The sequence below is a fragment of the Mastigoproctus giganteus genome, chromosome 13 (assembly GCF_048544385.1).
Source record: "Mastigoproctus giganteus isolate SK-2022 chromosome 13, ASM4854438v1, whole genome shotgun sequence".
NCBI classification, from domain to species: domain Eukaryota; kingdom Metazoa; phylum Arthropoda; class Arachnida; order Uropygi; family Thelyphonidae; genus Mastigoproctus; species Mastigoproctus giganteus.
In genome coordinates this window covers 82,268,105-82,290,229 of record NC_143587.1, presented here as the reverse complement: position 1 = coordinate 82,290,229, position 22,125 = coordinate 82,268,105, and the positions used below count along the sequence as shown (strand labels likewise).

General features: G+C 41.0%; 1 protein-coding gene across 7 annotated transcripts in view; it reads left to right on the top strand.

The window, feature by feature from the left end:
- Positions 1-22,125, top strand: part of Taz (tafazzin, phospholipid-lysophospholipid transacylase) — a 254,338-nt gene that overhangs the window by 176,089 nt on the left and 56,124 nt on the right. The window lies entirely within an intron of this gene.

Sequence of the window (22,125 nt, the reverse complement as noted above, 5' to 3'; positions counted from 1 at the left end):
TCATGCAGGTTGAATTTCTTCTCATCCGAGAAAATAACTGACTTCCATTGCTTGGGGGTCCATTTGACATGCTCCTTACACCAAATTTCATTGGGCCTTTTTCATTTTTTGTGTGAGGAGGGGCTTCTTCTTAGGATGGCGAGCTACAAGTCCATTTTTGAAGAGGCGTCTTCTGACTGTTACTGCACTTGCTACCACTCCTGTATGTTCAGCTCAGATGAAGAAGCTGTATGGTTTTTAAGGCATAAGCGCTTCAAAACACAGGCTTGTTTTTGCGCAAAGACTCGTTTGTGTTCGGTTCCTTTTTTCCTGTTCAGCAGAACCGGTATTCTTGAGTTTGGAAAGCAATCTACTCACTGTCGATTACAAGACACTCTATAAGCAATATGACAGGAAGAACATATTTCTCATGTAAAGCAAACAATACCACTCTTTCTTTGTGGCGTCAACTGCACGTAACTTGCCATCCCGACACAAACAAGGAATGACTGCAACTCTTGCAGAGCATGCTTCTATAGCTGAAAGTAACAGCTGATGCAATATTGCATCATCACTTACACGTGTAAATCTTATCTGTGCAATCTGTATTAGAAGTATTGCCATATACTTACGTTATTCAGATGACAATTACAATTTTAAGGGGTGATGCACTTTCTTTGAACACCAGTGTAGCTTGCCAGAATGAGGTTTGGGCACCACGTTGTTTGCACCGCTAGTTCAAATGGATTATTGGATTGGTTGAACAAAAGGAAAAGTCAATGCTGTTTGCCATAACCATGATATGAAGGAGCCAAAAGACCACAATGGTGAACGTTACTATCGTAACATGAATGTGGTTGGATTCTCAGTGAAGTTAAGCACGCAATTGTTTATCCAAATTCTGTATTCATTGATGAGACCAGTTCATGATGACAGTATACCAAATCTGGCATTCCTGAGTATGGACTGGTTTCAAAATAGAATGTGATGGAAGTGCAATTGCCGGGGACCTGAGAACTCCAGCCATTCCTGAGTGCACCCCCCAACATAGAGATGCCACAGCCATTTACCTAAGATGGGTTTGATCACATTAGAGGTCAATCTCTCTTCAGAGATAAAGCTAAACTTTTTGCCTCAAAACTGAATCAAAAATACTTGTGAAAAACAATGTCGAAGTGTCTCACATAAAAAAAGAAACCAAGTTTTATTGACATTCTTTACAGTAAACATTCTGCTCTTCTACTGCTACTACACTATGTCAATGAGGTTTTTACAGAATTGTCGCAAGTACATATTACATCTGAATGGCACCCCTTCATTGACTCCTCATAATAAAGTTTGAAAGCTGGTCTTGCATAACAAGAACTTAAAGCCATCCATCGCCATTGCCTATTCCGTTCATCTGAAGAAGACATACTGTGACTGCTCGAAGCAATTTGATACAGCACTCATCAGTGGAATATCTGCAGCAACCGCATAGTCATTGGTTTGCAAGGAAGGGTTTGCAAAATATTGTTTCCTATGCCTGTGGGACAGTCATTCTGTTGCAGACCATTACATCAGATATGACTCAAAGAAGTACATGTGAGCCAGGAACAAGTAGTGTGCAGTTCCATTAGTGGATCCAGTGAAGATTTTCCTTTCACCTATCCACATTAAATTTGGCCTAGTGAAGAGTTTTGTGAAAGTGATGGGCAAGATGAATTCAAGAGGATACTTTGAGAAATCTCCAAAGATCAGTGCTATGAAAGTAAAAGAGCAGAAGCTCTTTGTGGGTCCTCAAAGAGCTTCTGCAGGATAAAATCTTTGAAAAATGCTTCAGTGTATCAGAACTAAAAGTATGGCATACTTTCAAATGACTTTTTGGAAACTTTTTGGTAACCACAGGCTTCCTGTGTACAAAAATGGTGCTCAGAAGCTGCTCGATGCATGTAAAGAAATGGGATATTATATATTGCTGAAACTTCATTCCTTGATTTGATTTGTATTTCATCTTCTTTCCTAAAAAGTGAGTGATTAGCTGGGGCAATGACTCATTCCACTGACTTAATGTCCTGGACATTAAGTTAATGGAAAATCGCTTCCATGGTTTCTGGAACACATACATGTTGGCAGTGTACTGCTGGATGTTACCTTGTCATTCTGGACAGAATGTACCAAAGGAAGTCATCCATACAACATTTTTAAATTGTACATATCTTTTGTACAATAGTGTAATATATGTACTGTATTATTTTAACCATGTGTGTAATTATGTATTGGGTTTAAACTGTAAAAGTGATAACAATGTAATTGTTGATAGGCTAGTGTTTTGTAAAAAAATTATGAATAATATGAGCAATTTACTGTGAAAACTACACATGCTAGAAAGAAAAAAAAAAGCAATAACATATCTGAAATCAGTGTGTAAAATTGGTTTAGGAAAGTGTTTACATCTTTCATAAAAAAAAAAAAAGTAGAGCTTCATTTTGTTTACTAATACAGTCAGCCGTAGCCTAGTGGTCAGGTGTGCGGGTGCATAAGTACACGTGCCTTGAGTGACCAGGGTTCAAGCCCGTGACTGCTGAAAACGGTGGTGTTTCTTGTATTCTGTCTGTCTTGTTAATTCCTCTGACTGTTTGGTCGTCCCGAAGTATAAACAGAAAATTTATTTATTTATTTATAATTGCACATTTTTATAGGTACAATTTTCATGAAAATTTGGTGTATGAAAATGGCACATAGCAAAATATCTGCAATTTTCTACAGGAAAAAAAAAAGTTTAAGCTTTGGAGAAATGAAATTCATTAAATGAACTTCAGTTGACTACATTGAATTAGACTTTGACATGCATTTCTGTCAGATTGTCATTTTCAGGAACTACATGTGAACGGAGAACAGAATCAGAGGGATGAATGAGGAAGAGGTTAGTTTTGTTAGTTTGTGGAGTTAGACAGTAAATGGATGCTGACTAGTTCAGGCACATGTTTTGATTAGTTTGGAAGAGAGCAGTGGAATTGCAAATGTCATTTCAGAATAGTGCCCATAAAAGTATCTGTACAAATACAATGCAGCAAAAACTGAATGTCTATGAGAAGAAGAGTGGTGAGACTTGATAATAGATTGAACATTAATAATCGACCACTGTTTTGAATGGAATCTAGAAGCTTGAGTGTTTTGGACCACCACCTGAGATGTGGAAACAATATTCCTTGATAGGGGTGTATTTGAGATTTGTGAAAAAATGAGCAACTGTTTAAAGAAAAGTAATGCTGAAATCAAAAATGAAAATCCAAGGTCGTTTTTTTTTTTTTTTTTTTTCATGCAGAGATAGAAATATTTGTGATGTTCTTATGCAGGGGTGGGGGGGGGGAGAGATTAGAAGTCAGGCAGAGTGATTCCCATTAGAGATATGTGTTCTTGTTTAGAAACATGAATATAGGAACAGTAGATTCTCTTTGTAGGAAATAAGATCGATCTGATCAGTAGTATAGGAATGCCTTGGCATTGGGGCAGGTGCCAAGGGCACCACTTTCAGGCCACATCAGTTCTGTGCCAAACTATTTCGACATCCAAGGTTAGTTGACGAAATGGCACCCCTAAATGATGTCGCATCAGGATGAGAGCAAAGGGAGAGGTGAAAATTAATTTTTGACAAGTGGCGTGTTTTCAGAGGGCGATGCAAGCCTGCATGCATCATCCTTAAATAGATCTATGCTGGTTTGCAGTACATACTGCATAGCAGCATAGATCTATTAGCCATTCAAAAAGTAACTTTGAAGGGACCAATCAGGTGACCGCTACATCATCGCATGCTGGAATTGCAGAGCAGTTCTCAATTCACACATTGTGTATTGGAATGGATGTTTTAGGGCACGAGGGCAACTGGGCCAAAAATGGGCCTATCCTTATGTTATAATTTTATGTACTAAATCGGCCCAATTTTCGCATCATAGAAATTCATAATATTTGTATTTGCTTAAGAAAGCTAAACAGTTCATTTAGATTTGCATTATTTCCAGTAATGTGGGCAAGTGATACAGGTTCTTGTAGTCTTGACAGTGAAAGGAGAACACTTTTTCTGATATGACCATAATGCATACAATCTAGGATTATATGTTTGACAGTAAGTGGTGATGAACAGTGTTTGCATAGCAGTGGGTCATCCCCCCATGAGCAGGTACATAATGGTTGGGTGTGTATGCCCTATATGTAATCTCGCTAGTACAACCTCTTCCTGTCTGCTTTGCCTGTAGCTAGAATTCCATAATTCTGGTTTCTTTGATTTGGAGCAATTTTTTGTTTATTTATGACTTCCATATTTCGGTCCACCAAATTGTACAGGTTTTTTTTAATATGCTTTAAATAATCTATATATGGCACATGGTAATTTGCTGGAGTCATACTGTTCGGTTGTTGGGCTGCCCGATCTGCTCTCTCGTTACCTGTGATATCAGAATACCTTGAGATCCAGCAAAATTTCACTGAGTGATTAAATTCTTAGATGATTTAAACAGGATAAGATTTGTTTTATGATGGAATGCGATTTACTGTCCAGTGCAGAGACTGCACTCATGGAATCGATGTATATTACACTGCTAACATTGTAGAAAGTGTTAATATTCTCTAAGGCTAATTTTATTGTGTATAATTGTGCAGTATAACTGCTATTCAACTGGTAGTGATATGGAAACCCTAAAAGAGGAAAAGACAGCTGTGGCACCAACAGCAAAGTCTGTGTTTGAACCATCTATATATATTAAGAACTTGGAGCATTGTTAAGTGCATGGCTGTTATAAAGTTATTTAATACTTTCATTTTCGAGGCATTTCTTACCCCATTGATGAAAATAGGTATCACAGTGAATGAGATTTACAGACCAGGGTGGATGACTATAGTGGACTCGTCCACCGTCGTGTATGGTCATGAATATTGTGCTCCTAATATGTGATTAAAATTGTGCTGAAAAAAGTTATTAATTGCGAATTGGATATATGGATCTGGAAGAGTAAAGTGGGGTGAGTCTATTGAGCTAATTCTTACTACTGCCAGTGGAATATTAGCGCTACAGCAGCTATTTTAAAAATTGCGCGATCATAACGTTATAGGCCCATTCTATAACATGGGTCTCTAAATTCAATTAACATTACAATATTTTACTGGCAGTTACATATTTTGATATGGCCTTGCTCCCAAACTACAACTGTGAGTAAGTGCCTTCATATTTTGGAACACTGGGAGGCTGTTTTGTGATGCTGGGGCACATCTCACATCCTTAAAGCATCAATCGCCAGCCTAAAAAAACGAAAAATTTTATCGGCCACCATGCCAACATAATTGTAAGGTGAAACAACGGCTGACATATTGCCTTCTTCCTTGTTGGGCAAACAAAGAAAGTGGCGGGAAGACCGTTGGTCATCGTACATCCGGGCACTTGGGACCAAATATCAAGATCTACGGACTATGACGCGTTGCCATGGCAACCTGAAGCCAGGAGACGTTGTAAACAGCCAACAGTTCACTATATAGCCTTATGCAGCAACATCACCGGAGCCCCCAAATACAACAATCTATATCTCGGGAACTACTGGTCGGATCTTGCTGAAACTTGGCAGGAGGCCTCAGTGATCCTTCCGGTCTTCTGAGTCAACACCATTTGCCAATGACAGGAACATCCCCGTAGTTAGGACTCAAAATAACATACCGCCGTTACCACAACTCCCAGCGACTTGAAACTGGGCGGACAGGTAAGGGACAGCCTGACTTCCCGACTGGCTAACACCCCATACCGTAGGTCCAAGAACATCACCGTCTTTAGACCATAACTTCAGAGGGCCATAACTTCCCTACCAGGGGTCCACCTTAGGTGAAATTGAGGCCGCAAGGAGGGGGAAAGGAAATTTACCTCCCCCAACTTTCAGCGCCCTCTGGTGGTGAAAAATTTCAAAAAGTCACAACTTGACACAGAATTGCCCGATCAAGACGAAAATGGGGTTCTGGGCATATTAGACCCCCCAGAAGCAGCTGTGTAAAAATCAGAGCACTAGACCCATAAATAGCCGAAATCAAGGCAAAATGAGTGAAAACACCGACTCCAGTTGTGACTCTGCAACAACTATAGAAATTGAGACCCCCAGGAAAAAAAAGAGGGGACAAAAGCATCAGGTACCCCCACAACAAGCCGACAGACAGGCGAAAACCTCAGGGAATAAAGGAAAAGGTATTAAGACAAAAAATAAGCAAGCAAAGACAACTTCCACTAAAGGAAGTGAGTCAAAGCTGGAAACACTACAAGAAACAGATAATGAGAATGACAAAACAAGAGAGGAAAGAACGGTGGTAGCTGAGACAGAAGAGGAAGAAATAGGAAATCTCAGAGCCACCACTGTAAAACCAACTGTACTGATGGTCGAACAGGGAAATAGGGTTGCAAATGTCGAAATGATGGCAGCATTAAAACACAAATTTTTGGACATACTACAAACTGGCCATGAAATCACCCCACATATGATAACTGAATTATGCAGGATCATGGGTGACATGGAAACAATGGTCATTGAGACAACCATACAAAACGAGATACTAAAAACAAAAGTTGACACCAAGATCCAGGCTCTGCCGAACCCTGCGGCAACATATGCCAATGTTGCTACAGCACCAAAGGATGACACAAATGCCGCAAAACCAACACCACTTAGCACACAGGAAAAGTATGTCCTGATCATTAAAGCCTCCAATGACTCGGAAATAAAATCGAGTGAGGAGGTAAACAAGACAATCACAACAAAATTCAAGGAGGAATTTAAGAACATAAGGATAAAGGCAATCCGGAACATCAGGGATAAAGGGGTGGCAATAGAGGCGGCCACCATGAATGACCTCACCAGAATAAAACATTGCCCCAAACTTAAGGAATTACAGTTAATGGCCCCACAATGGTCATATTCAGTGTCCACAAAGAGGTTGAGGAAAAGGACTTCCTGGAAGACCTTCTTAACAAGAATCTATCACACACCACTGATAACCCGGAAATATTTCTTTTTTATATATTCGGTTTAAAATGAATGCCAAAAGTCCGGAATACAAGCACTGGGTCTTAGAAATGTCCCCTAGACTAAGGAAACATCTCCTCAACAATGGGGGCAGAGTATACGTGGGATGGACTGCACATACCATCAAAGACTTCATAGCTGCTTCAAGATGCTATAAGTGTCTCTCCTATGGTCACTCCTCTGCTAACTGCAGGCAAAAAGACCACAGATGTGGACACTGTGGCCAATCAGGCCATCAATCCAGCACATGCCCAACCCCAGACAGTCAGGTTTGTTGCCCCAATTGCAAGGCAAGGAATAAAGATTCTAAGCACTCATACAAAGACCCATTGTGCCCAGAGTTCCTAAGGGCCCAAGAAATAATCAAGCAAAGAACCAACTATGACTAATAACAGTACAAATGACAATACTAAGATGCTTAAACTATTACAACTAAATTGCCAACGATCAGCATCCGTCATGACGGACATATCTAAAATCATACAACAAGAAAATACAGACCTCTTAGGATTGCAAGAACTGTACTCCTACAAGGGAAAGGTAAAAGGACTACCCTATAACACCAGAATTATACAGTCAACACCCTCAACTGATGGTGAGGGGGGAAATGCAGTTACTAGAGTCTGGGCAGCCATTGTCATTGCTAACCCCAAGCTGACAGTCACAAGAATTAACAGTCTATGCACAGAATATGCAGCAGCAGCCTGTGTAGAAGGCCCAATAGGGAAACACTACTTAATCTCCCTATATATGAGGAAACCAAGACAGGACCAAGACATTGAACCCTTCCTCAACTACATAGACCTTGCACTGGACAGAATACAAGACAATAATGTAATAATCATGACAGACTCAAATGCAAACTCCACCTTCTGGAATAGCCCACACACTGACGACAGGGGTGAACAATTGGAAGAATTGATCACCTCCAAAAACTTAATAGTCAAAAACACCCCAGGACATCCACCAACATACTCATCAGCAACAGGACAATCTTATATAGACATAACAATAGTTGGGCCCTCCCTGAGCAATAAGATCAAAGATTGGAGAGTGCGTCCATCCTGGTCTGCTAGTGACCACTCTGTCATAACCTTCCAACTATACTCTGAACCATGCAATAACCCAGCCAGGAAAACATACAATTTCACCAGATATCAGACAAAAAGAGCAAACTGGAACAACTTTGACAGGGATGTCAGGGAGACCTTTCCTCCTGCATACATAAACTCAATCTCAAACCTCCACACAGATGAGCAACTCACAGTCTTAATGGAAAAACTAACAGAAATAAGCAATAAAAACTTAAAGAGGCGAACCAGAAAAGCCAACTATGTCCCTTGGTGGACCAGCCCACTAACTACACAAAGGGCAGCTACAAAAGCTGCAAGGAAAGCCCTCCAAAAGGCCAGAAGGCAACAAAGGCCCCCCGAAGCAATCCAAGCACTGATGGAAGAATATAAAACCCACCGTAGAACATACTTCAACAAAATATATCATGAGAAGCACAATGCTTGGGAACGCCTAGTACAGAAATCTACAAGCACAGATCCGTGGGGCTTGGTATACAAATTAATAACAGAAAAACTCCATCCTGGGGAGGTCTACCAGTCAATAACAACCACTGGCCAATCTGAGAGCCTCACTTGGCAGGACTCTATTAATGCCATACTAGATGAATTAATACTGCAAGACAAAACATGCCCTGAGAGTCCATCACAGACAAATATGAGAATTGCTCACTTAACCTATACGGCTTCCTCTGAAGAGGAAAACTTCACTGCCGATGAGATAGGTAATGCAATAGCAACCCTAAGGGAAGGGAAGTGCCCGGGCCTTGACCTCGTGGAGGTGGCCACCGTGAAGAGACTCTGGTCGCAGTGCCCCACTCTGCTTGTAAACCTATACAATTCGTGCTTGAGGCAAGGCATCTTCCCAAAACCTTGGAAGATCGCCAACTTAAAAATACTACTGAAGAGCCCAGATAAGCCACCAAATCTAGCCACCTCTTACAGACCAATCGCCCTGCTTCCAGTCCTGGGGAAGATATTGGAAAAAGTCCTTGCACAGAGGTTAAAAAACTACTACAACCAAAGACAGCTAAATTCAGACTGCCAGTACGGGTTTACCCAGGGTAGATCAGCGGTGGATGCCATAGCCTCCCTGCAGAGAGCAGTTGCCACATCAGAAACTACCTATGTACTCGGCCTTTCGGTTGACTTCAAAGGGGCCTTTGACACCGTTTGGTGGCAAAGTGTCCTTGAGAGGTACCGGAAGGCGGAGGTGTCAATCCCCATCTATCGCCTGCTGGTGGACTACTTCCACGATCGAAGTCTGGTTGTCTACTCTGGGGAATGTCACGTTTCCAGACCTGTTACAAGGGGCTGCCCTCAAGGATCGGTCCTTGGACCACTCTGCTGGAATGTGGTCCTTGACGGGTGGCTCACCCGCCAACATCACTTGGAGGTAAAGGTGGCTTTCGCAGATGATCTGATTATCCTTCTCCAGGGGAACTCAAGACTCTCATTGGAACTCACAGCCAATGACATACTTGAAGATCTCAGCGCCTGGAGCACCACACATAAACTGGTTATCTCTCCAGAAAAAACCAGGCAAATACTCCTCAAAGGGAAACTGAACATTGAAAGACCACCAAATATCAAGCTAAACAACCAGAACCTGAAACTGGTAGCCTCAATTAAGTACTTGGGAGTAGTCATTGATAGCAAACAGCAATACATACCCCATGCCAAATACATCCTGCAAAAAGTGAAAACAATAACTGGAAAATTAAAAAGAATAACCAGATCATCATGGAATATAAAACCACGGACATTACTCCTCTACTACAACTGCCTATTGCTCCCAATCATCACATATGCAGCAGGAGCATGGGCTAGCTGCATCAAAAGACAGATAATCAATAAGATCCTAACCCAGGCACAAAGATTTTTCCTACTAGCCACCACAAAAGTTTGCCGCACAGCGTCTACTGCAGCCCTACAAGTCATAAGTGGCAAGCTGCCGATTAAATATGAGGTAATACACACCCACTTACAATACTGCCGAAACAGGAATATCCCTTCATGTTTTGAGGGATATGAAGTTGACAGAAATCTAACAACCAAAAATGACAACATGAGGCTGAGAAACTTGTACATCAGAGATTGGCAAGCTGAGTGGAACAATGAAACGAAGGGGCGAACAACCCACTTGTATCTCCCTGAAGCCATGGAAATAAACAAAACCTTAAAGCCCTGGTTCAACCCAGGCATGTACCTAACTTTTCTCCTTACGGGACATGGCAGCATCAACTCAAGGCTGCAAGCACTGGGGCTATCAGACACGCCAAACTGCAGATGTGGAGCCCTGGAAACAGTGCAACACATCATTCTGGATTGTGTATATTATACAGACTACAGGTTACCCTTACAACTTGAAACAAATGTTTTTAATGAAAGGGACTTCCCTCAACTAATTAACAATGAACAGAACTATAAAGCTATAACAATCTTTGCGAATAAGGCCTTCAAAAGAAGAAAAAACATCCACAACTGCAACTAGGCAGGATATCCTCAGCCAGAGAACAACTTGAATATGCCCCACAATTGATCTCAGTACTCTGTCACACAGCAGACAAGAACCACTGAAAACAATAAATGGGTTACAGCCCTGATAAATCAGGAACTCTATATGGCCACAAACCAATATGCTCAATACAACTCCACTGCCATGCCTTACATGACTGATCAAATAAATGTGCTCAAGCCCAAGGAACACCAGTAAGCACAAGGAATGGAGAGTAAACATCCAAGACCACAGTAACATGGAATGAACAAGTTATAACAGAAACACTGGAATTAAGTTAACTGAAGTCAAGGGTAAGACACCGACCTACAATCACTGTGTCCAGGTCTCAGGCACACAGTACTCAACCACTAATAGAGTTGAACCATTGACACAATGTGTGATGCCTCCAGCCCTGTAATCAAATGGTACCATAACAGTCCTATAAAACAATGCGGGTCCCACAAAACACCAGTGCCAGGCCCACCAGGACAAGTCAAAACCAAAACCACCTAAGCCTAAGGAATTACATATGTGTCTAGGGAAGGGTGATCACTTGCCTAAATCACAGTAAAATGTAACTTTGCCAAAGCCTAAGAAACATCAAGTGGATTAGGGATGGTGAGTATATATCACAGATCAGATCAGATTAGAATTAAAATACCACAGCACTCTACCACAAGTGACTGTGCCATTGGAACACTGCATGGAGGCTACAGCCTGACTTCTAAGAAAATTACCACAACCATAAAATCTACAGTATTCAGTCTGTAACAATTAGCTAGTGGGCTATACTTAAGTACCATGATTAAGAAGTCTAGTCAATCTGACAGAACCTAAACCTTAGGAACAATAGTGAGTATGGGGAAATGAGAGTGAACATCCAAGGTCCCAGTTGTGAAGCAGGAACTAAAGTATGGATGCTAAGTCACATAACACAGCCCCAAACTAGAAAAATGCAGGTACTAACAAGATAAGACTGAAAAAACACAGATTCTGCTGGAAAGACTGCCACTGGGCCATAAAATGCACTGAAGGAACACAGTGTGCATGGGCTAAGGTGAGTAGACATCCCTGATCATAATAGGGTAACAGGATCAAGAAATAAATGTAACTTGAGAGGAACAAACCTGGAATCAAGGAGAATGATACAGATTATAATTCAGAGTACATGACTCAGACATCACAGAACTTCACCACAAGCAGACATGAGTTACTGCAACAATGCAACTAACCTTCATGCCACTTAAGAGGACCACAACATTGGGCCTAACCAGTAGGGTTCTATGAATCACCAGTCAGACTCATCAGGCTCAGTCAAAACCGTGACAGCCTAAGCCTAGAGAACAACTGGGGAAGGTAGAGATGTGAGAATACTAGTCCTAGATTACTGCTGCACTGCATGAACAAAGGTGTATATTGTGACGATGGAATCAACAAAACAAAAAAAAAAAAAAAAAAAAAAACAAGGGCATGACACTGACCCATTACTCAGAGCCAAGTCTCAGATTAACAGTGCTCTACTACAAGCAGAATGGGCCACTGGAAAATGCAAGGAAAACACTGCCCTGCATCTCAAAAAACTGTAGCACTTGGTGATAACTTATAAATTCCATATACTTCCAGTGCAATGCTCACTAAGTCTAGCCAAACCTGACACTGTCTGTGCCTAAGGAACATTAAATGAACACAGGCAAGGGTGAATTTCATCCTAGACCACAATAGCATAGCACGAACATGGTGATAATTGTGATATGAACAAAAATAGTATCAAGGGCAAGACAATGACCCTCATTCCAGTGTCCAAACTTAGATTATAGTACACTGTTATAAGCAATTGTCCCACTGAAACAATGCATAGTGGCTACAGTCCTGACAACTCAGAAACTATAGCAATGGACCCACACCCTGCAAGCATCATAACTACCAGGGTCTTGATAATCAAGACCAATTAACTTGACACTGCCAAGCCTAAGGAACACTGGTGTGTGTGGGGAATGGTGAGTCAACATCTCTGTTAACAGTGGCAAGTACTAACAAAGCTATAACTATGACATTGATCCATGCCACAGAGGTCACAGTACTCCAGCACAGGCAGATGAGTTACAAAAATTGAATAGATGCCACAGTCCTGTCATCAAGAAAACCATAACATTAGTCCAAATCATGTAGAGGCCAGGAACTACCATTGCAAGGCTCACCAGAAACATACAATCCTGTAACTGCTCAAGCCTGTGGAGTCCTGAGAGTGCAGGGAAGGGGAATATCTCATCTAGACCACAGCAGTACTGAGTGAAGACAGGGAAAACTATGAAAATAAAGCAACAAAACCAAAACTAAGGGTCTAAGTCTCAGAACTCACATACACTGCTACACATAGATGTGCCACTGGAAACAGCGCATGGAGATAATCCTAGAAAATCAGGAAACCATTGCTGTTGAACACAAGTTGTAGGTACTATAACTTCAAGTGTCATGCTCACCAAGACCAACTGCCTTGACATTGCCAAGCCTTAGGATCACTCAGTGTTTAGGAAAGGTAGATAGCCATCCCTGAACACAGTAGTCTAACCGAACAAGCTATGATTGTGACACTGAGAACAATACAACTACATCACAGTAATCTGCTACACAGCAGATAAGAGCCAATGGGAACTATGCATCTAGACTACAGTCTGCAATCTAAGAGAACAATAACAATGAGCACCACGAACCACCAGTGGCAGGCTTGACATGGCTAGTTAAAACTATAACTGATTGAGTGAAGGAAGACTGGTGAAAATAGGGAAGAGTATATCTTCCTCAGTAAATCTTCATCAAAGACCACAGCAATGAAGAGTGACCAAACACAACACTGGGACAAGCAAGCAACAGGTGAATACCAAGGGCATGTCACCGACTATATGCCGCAGATCTCACAGTATTCTGCTGCTTGCAGAAATGGACGATGGAAGACAATGCAGACTGCCAACAGTCCTGCCAGCTAGAACAACCATAATATGGTCAGGGAGGTCAGCACCAAAAACTACAGTGCCAGACCCACCTGGTTCAGCTAAGATTATAACTGCAAAAGCCTAAGGAATGGCAGTGGAAACAGGAAGGTGAAAATCCATCCTAGACCACAACAGCACAGCATGAAGAAGGGGACAATAGTGGAAACTAAGCAACAAAAACCAAAATTAAGGGCATGATACTGACTTACATTACAGAGTCTAAGTCCCAGATATCACGTACTCTCCTACACACACAGTTATGTGCCCTGGAAACAATACACGGAGACAACTGTCCTGACAACTCAGGAAGTCATAGAAATGGTCATAAACATTACATGTACCATACACTCCAAGTGCCACGCTCACCAAGACCAACCTGACTGACACTATGCCAAGTCTAAGGAATACTAGGGAACAGGACATGGTGAATAAACATCCTTCCACAGTAGTCTAAATTGAACAAAAACTAAAAGTGTGAATTTGACAACATTATAACAACATCACAGTAACCTGCTACAAGCAGTTATGAGCCCTGGAAGCAAGCACCTCGTACTCAGTCCTGACATCTGCGAGAACCACAAAAATCTTGGCACAAATAATCACCAGTAACAAGCTCACCATGATCAGTTCAACCTGTAACTGCCTCAGCTGAAGGGAGCCTGGTGGATACAGGGAACACAAGAGACATGGAACTGACTCACACTCTCAGTTCCAAGTCCTAGACAACACAGTACTCTGCTACGTGCTGAATGAGACACTTAAATAAGGGTTGACAATAGCCCTACCATCTAAGAGAACCCATAACATTGATCCTAATACTGGAGGCACCAAAAACACCAGCATCAGGCTCACAGGACTAGCTGAATCTAAAACTGCCAGGCCTAAGGAATGTCTAGCCAGTTTAGGATGGGAGAAAACTCATCCCAGTTCACAGTATCAATGTATGGGGAAAAAGTGATAACTGTGACTATAAAATCGTGGAAGCTAAGGAAATGACACTGCCCCACCTTCTCAGTATCTTAGCACTGAACACTGTGGTACTGCCACAAGCAGATATGTGCCACTAGAGCAGTGTATAGTGACCACAGCCCCGACATCACAAGAAACCAAAGCTATGGATATAACTTCTATGTTCTATAATTACCAGTGCCACGTTTACCAAGATTAGTTGATTCTGACTGCCTAAGCCTAAGGATATCCAGTGAAGATAGGGAATGGTGAGTAAACATCTCAGCACAAAGTGGTAAAACATGAATAAAAGTAATAACTGGCCACTGGAAACAACACAACCAAAAACAACTAAAATCAACTACAAGGGAAGATTAGGTGACAAACTGGACTGTTCACCAAAACCGCCAGGAAGAGTGAGGGAAGAACATGAGGCATAAGACTAAAGACACACAGTGTTAAGTGTTCTTCAGTGCTTTATTTTCCTCTTACCATCGAGGTAATTGTGACACTGTGTGTGATGGAACTTAATCTCCCTCTCCCCACCAGCCTGGGACAGGACTGGGCCCTGCAGGGCTGGGAGGAGTGAACTGAACTGAACAATCACAACAAAATACATTGTGAATTAACACACAGGAGTGTCCTACCCGGTCAGGATTGAGCCCTGCGGGAGTCGGGGGCACAAGACCTGCAATATTGTGCAAATCAACAAGGACGCATGTTCCACCCATGTGTAAATTAATGAATAAAAAGATTCTCCTTTAACAGGGTGCTCCCACACTGGTCAGGATTGGGCCCTGTGAGTGCTGGGAGCATGAGCAAGTTATAAAAATATAGGTAAGTGACATATTCAAGAACTATCAGAATATTAAATCTTCAAAATTAACAGAACTCTAAATCTCCAAAAGAGATTATTAGAATAACTATATCAAAATCTAAAAGTGTATAATAACCACAACAAAATTGTATGTGATTTCCAGTCGGCACTATTACTGTGCCGCTCTGGAACAACATGCAAATGGAAGGGCAGCATAAGGAATTATAAGGGATGCCTTGCCCATATAAAATAAAGTTACTATATATTAAGCATTACTCTATCAAAATCAAACCAAACGTGCAACTATCTAAATCATCATGTATGTAGGTTAAGGCAAACCGTGCAATGACAAGACACTTGACAACAAGAGTGCTGGGTTCCCCACTAGGACAGGTATGAGCCCTGCGAGTGTGGGAGCCTGGGGGAAAAAATCTGACAACGTGCCAGGCGTCAGCTCTAGGCCAGGATGAGCCCTGCGAGAGCTTGGGGCTTGGATAAATAAGAACAATCTCAGAATTGTATAACTAGCATGTTACAAATGTAAAAGGGAGAAAAGAAGGACGAGAGAAAGAAAAGTTAGAAAGATAAATATTATTGTATTGCATGTCCACTCTGGGCGGGTTGGGCCGCACAGTAGGGGAATCACAAAGAACCCTTGTGCCCCTTCTAGGACAGGACTGAGCCCTGCGAGAAGGGGCATGAGTGTCCTGACCACAACTAGAGAAGTAGAATCTGGCTGCCTCCACGTGGCTAGGGATGGGAGCGGGGAGTCGGGGCGCATCTTGCCCTCGACTCCCTGCTGCTAAATGCCAGAAGCCAGCCACAAACAACAGGAACAACACACTATACACACTTAAAATACATATAACGTTTAACTAGAGTAGATTAAAAAAATTGTCAAAAAATTAAATCTTCAAAATTTGACTCCCTCAAAATTCTAAAGTCTCATACTTAATTATACTATTTTATAATAACTCACCATCTATTCTATAATATTGCAAAAAAAAAAAAAAAAAAAAAAATTAGAGGAATCTCAACATACTGCTGGCAAAATAAACGCTTAACACACGGCGGACATAGGGGGAACCCTGGATACCGCCAGTAACATACAAAAATACTTTGCAGACTTTGCAGACCAGGGTGGATCAGGTACATCGGTTTCATATATTGTCAAATCGAAAGTTCCAGGTATGCAATAAATCTTTTAGACAAATATCAGTGGGTCTATTTTCTGCCAGTTTGCTGTCGTAGAATGCGGTCCAATCTGGGTTGAAAAGCATTGGTCAAAGAGGATGGGCTGGAAGACTTCGAATTTTGGCTGCATAATTGTGGAGCAGCATTTTCCTTCTAAGGTGAAGTGGAGGGTCATGTGCTTCTGCATAAATACTTTGCACAGTGCCCTACAAACTGCTCCAAGAGCAGTTTGTAGGGCACTGTGTTGGATGGAATTCCGTCCAATCAGTGCACTTTTCCTAGCAGAGTCATAGACAACAGCACCATAATCTAGACGAGACCTGATAAGGGCACGATACATATGTAGAAGAGAGTATCTATCAGCATCCCATTCATGGCAGAAATGGATCTGAGCAAGTAAGTTTTATCAAGCAGACAACAGTTCGGAGATATGTTATGTGAGAAACAAAGTTAAAAGTTTGATGTCCAGCATTAAACCTAGGAAATGAAGATTACTGGTGAGAGGGATCAGGTGATTCTTTAGCCGAAGTTTTGCAAAAGTGAATTGCATCTGTTTTTTGTTCAGACATACGATACCCATTTTGCATTGTCCATATTTCTAGCTTATTTAGGGATAATTGTAGCTGTCTTTCAATGGTATGAATATTTTTTGAACTGCAAGATATAGTGAGATAATCGGCATACATATATAGTTGTAGAGTATTGGGAATGTTCTGAGTTATGGTGTTCAGCCTAAGTGAAAAAAAAGAGTAGCAAGTATTGATCCTTGTGGGACCCCTTATTTCTGAGTAAAGATACGAGAAAGCACTGTTTGGTAACGTACTTGAAAAGTTCTGTGTTGAAGAAAGTTTTGAATGAAGTTCGGTAAATGTCCTTGTAATCCTAGTGAGTAAAGTTCTTGCAATATGCCATACCTCCAGGTTAATCAAAAGTCTTTTCAATATCCAAACTCACCATTACAATATGTTCATTTTTCACATAAGCATTATGGATATTAGTCTCTGCTTTCACCGTGAGATCCAAAGTGGAACTATTTTGTTGGAATCCAAACTGAATGTTGTTTAGCAGCTTGTCAGTTTCAAGAACCCAGGTAAGTCGTCTGTGTTTTGCCTAGACAACTGGTGAGGGAGATTGGTCGGTAATTTTGTGGGAGTGATTGATCTTTTCCTGGTTTGGGAAAGGCTAAAATAACAGAATGATGCCAGGAGGGATGAACCTTTAGGAACTCCCTCTCCCAGGGGACTAAAAGGAGAAACAATGTATTGGAATGATTATCCACCACTAGAGCCATCCAATTAAAGAAAGTTATTAGTAAATTGAAATCTATATTGTTTAGTTGTTTTAGCATTACATAAAAGATTCCATCAGCTCCAGAAGTACTATTAGGTGATCTATTTAATGCTGTTTGGAGTTCAAATAGACAAAAAGATTGTAGGCAAGAGACTGAGTAGTTTGGAAATTTATCTTGTATCTTTCTGCTAAACCTTTGATTTGTAGAAAGGAATCATAAGTTGTAATGAGAGACGTTTCTCAGAGAAAGTCTCTGCAAGTGCATTAGCTATTTCTTATGGTGAAGATATTTCTTTTCATCCATCCTTGGTTAAGATTGGAACAGAAACCGATAGATATTTACCATTTAGTTGTCGAATTTTTTTCCAAATAATTAGACTACTTAATTAGTGATAGAGGAGTCAAACTGTATTCATGAATCTTTTTTAGCTTTTCTGATTTTTTGTGCATTTGCCTTAAGCCTTTTAAATTGAATTAGATTGCTGGTGGTTGGAAACTTACAGAACAGATTCTAGGCATTATTTCTTTCCCTTTTTGCTATTGGTACAAGCATCATTCCACCAGTTTAAGGTTTCTGTGTTTGAAAGCAGAAGACTGTGGTATTGTTCAGAAGCTGCTGCCAGTATTTGCTTAGTAATGTGCTCAGCTACATCATCAATGGACGCTAGTCGTATCAATATCAATTGGCTATCCTTTGAGACCCCAGGGGCTCACATCTGGTGAGTATGGGCTTGGCAAATACAGGCTCCTGAGCTGGATATCATCATTCTTCTTTCTCTTGCTTTCTTGGTGATTCCCTTCTTCTGACTCTCTCTCTCTCTCTCTCTCTCTCTCTCTCTCAGGGTAACATTGGATTTTTTTTTTTTTTTTTTTGGCTGGTGCAGCATAAGCCTCAGGCTTTCTTGCACCTTATGGCTAATAATAATAATGATGGATGCAGAATACGTTTTCCAATCTGCTTTAGAGAATTTCCATATTACCCGATGATCAAGGCACGGTGTCTGCATTGTTTCAATTCTGCATATAACTGGGAAATTATCACTGTTGTGCAGATAAAAACTGCCCAATCTATAATGGGAAATAACCGAGAACAAATAGATAAGTCAGTTGCTGACATAGATCCCATGGAGAGGTGAATATATGTGTTATGACCAGTGTTCAGCAATGTTAGGTTCAGTTGGTGTATGAGCTTTTCTATCAAGTGTCCTCTATTATGAACTAAAGCCGGTAGTGGAGGAAAGGGATTTGGTTATTACGATATGGTCAGATATGAAGTTCTCTGAGCATTGTAGACTGGTTGCGAGGGAGGGGCCCATGGTGTTCTATCAATGATTTATCAAACAGTCGCTAGTAGAGATAAGGATGTCATAATCCCATTATATAAGGCTATTGTTAGACTAAACTTGGAATACTGTGTTCAGGTATAGAGACCGCACCTAAAAAAAAAGACATCAAGCTTCTTGAAAGGATCCAAAGATTGGTAACATGCCCAGTGAGAATCAGCAAAAGGGCATCTATATGAGGAAAGACTGAATATATAGGTTCTGCAGCTTGGAAACTAGGCACATTAGTGGAGACTTGATCGAGATGTTTAAGCCTCTGAGTGGCAAAAGTAAAATAAACAAGGATGAAATTTTCATGGTTATAAATTATTCTAGAACTAGGGGTCATAATTTCCAATTACAGGGGGAGTTGTTTAGACTGCATTGCAGGAAGTTTTATTTTAGCCAGTGAGTTATAAATTACTGGAATAAGTTACCTACATGGTGGTAAAGGCTGACAGTCTGGGGAAATTCAAAGGTCAGCTGGATAATTACCTAAGGGAGGAGGGAAATGCATAGGTTGTCCATTTCCTTTTCTCTTATTAATTTTCTTCTTATTATTATTTTTTTAAAAATTTTCTTCTTATTATTTTATTTTATTGTATTTATTTATTATTATTATATTTTTTTTTGTCTGGTGCAGCATAAGCCGTAGGCTTCCTTGCACAATGGGGCCATTACTAGCATTAGCATTAGTAGAGGCATTTGATGCAAGAAAGCAAGCTTATGCAGCATCAGCCAAAAAAAAAAATAAATAAAAAATAACCACTTCCACTTCACCCCTCTGTTCGTTCAAAATACCTGTCCAGCTGAGCCTTAAACTTATTTAGGCTATCAACTTCCACGAAAAGGGATGAAAGTCTGTTCCACTAACCAACCACCCACCGTCTAAAGGCAAATTTGCGCATGTCTATCCTACATCTGTCTTTCCTCAATTTGAATTTATGCCCTCTCAGGTGATTATTCTGAGCAAGAGGAAGAATCCCATCAGCATTGAGCGTGCTCAAACCATTCAAGGCTTTATACACCTCTATCAGATCACCTCGCTGGTGCCTGGTCTCCAGACACTGTAATTTGCAAAACTTAAGCCTTTCTTCGTAAGAGCACCCCTTTGTTCCATTCACTAATCTTGTTTCCCTTCTCTGTACTCGTTCCAGCAGCTCTACATCCTTCTTGAAATGAGGCCTCCAGACCTGTATACAGTACTCTAGGTGTGGCCTGACCATTGCCTTATACAAGAGAATAATCACCTCCTTATCCCTGCTAGAAAAATTCCTATATATCATTGACAATACACCATGAGCTACTCTTGCAGCCCGTCTGCACTGCTCAGAGAACTTCATATCTGCCTGCACAACCACCTCCAAGGTCCCTTTCATTCTCTACCACTGTCAGTGTAGTACCACAGAGTTGATACATTGCTCTGGGGTTGCTGTTTCCCATGTGTAGTTCTTTACATTTGTCAATGTTAAACTTCATTTGCCACCTCTCAGCCCATCTGCTCAACCTTTCCAGATCCTGTTGCAGCAGCATAGTGTCAGTAGTGTCCTTGACAACCCTGCCTACCTTTGTATCGTCTGCAAACTTCGACATTAAGCTTGATATACCATCATCAATATCATTTATAAATACAGAAAACAATAATGGACCCAACACTGAGCCCTGAGGGACTCCACTAATAACATTAGTCCACGACGAGCAGTGTCCATTGATTACCACTCTCTGTCTTCTCCCCGTCAACAACCGCTTTATCCATAGCAGCAATTTGCGTCCAATGCCACACTGCTCCAATTTGTGCAGCAGTCTTCCATGTGCAGCAGTATCAAAAGCCTTTCTAAGATCCAAGTAAATAATATCAGAGTTATTCCCTGCATCCAGTTCTTTTGTGACTGCATCATAGTATCCAATCACATTGGTCAGTCAAGACTTCCCCTTAACAAAACCATGCTGTGTCCGAGCAATAACTGAAGTCTTGTCTAGATGATCCTGCAGTGCTTCTTTAACCAGTGCCTCCATTAATTTTCCGGGAACAGAAGTTAAACTCACAGGTCTATAATTACTTGTTTCAGCCTTTGATCCTCCTTTGTGAATTGGGGTCACATTTCCACATCTTCAGTCCATGGGTACCTCCCCTGAGTCCAAGGAAGCTCTCATAATTATGGCTAAGGGTTTGCTTACTTCCTTTTCTGCCTCCTTTAATATAACTGGATAGATCCCATCCACCCCAGGTGCCTTTCTTGTGTTTATCTTCAACAATTTCTCCTCCACTTTACTCTCAGTTATTACAGTTATTACAAGATTTTCTAGCTTACTGCCAGAGTTGAATACACCTCTGGCATTCCCCTCGCTGAATAAGTCCTCATGTGTGAATATCGATGCAAAATATTCATTTAGTTTGTTAGCTACGTGAGCAGGATCATCAACAGTTGACCCATCAATATCAAGTGGCCCAATTTGATTCATCCCCTTCCTTCTAGAGTTTACATAAGTAAATAACTCTTTGCTGTTTTTCTTTGCCTCCCTTGCCAAAGATTTTTCGTAATCTGCCTTCGCCTGCCTAACTTCCTTTGTAACTTGGTTACAGATCAACTTGTATCTATCATAGGCTTCTGTGTGATGTGTTAATTTGTATGTATCCCATGCATTTTTCTTCTCTGCCATATGTATCATTAGTTCATCTGACATCCATTTAAGCCTAAACCTTGAACAATATTTCTTAGTTGGTATGTAAAGCCTAGTAGCTTCCAAAATAAGTTCTTTGAATGCTTCCCATTTTGAATTTGCTGTTGGTAACATCATCAGTTGGTCCCACTTATAGAATTTAAATACTGTCTCAGTCCATCGTAGTCGCCTTTACGAAAGCAATAACCCTTCCCTTTACCCCTAATGGTAGTTATCTCTTTGAATAAATCCCACTTCAGCACACTGTGATCACTGCCACCTAGTGGTTCATTTATCTGCAGATTCTTAATGCATGAAGAATC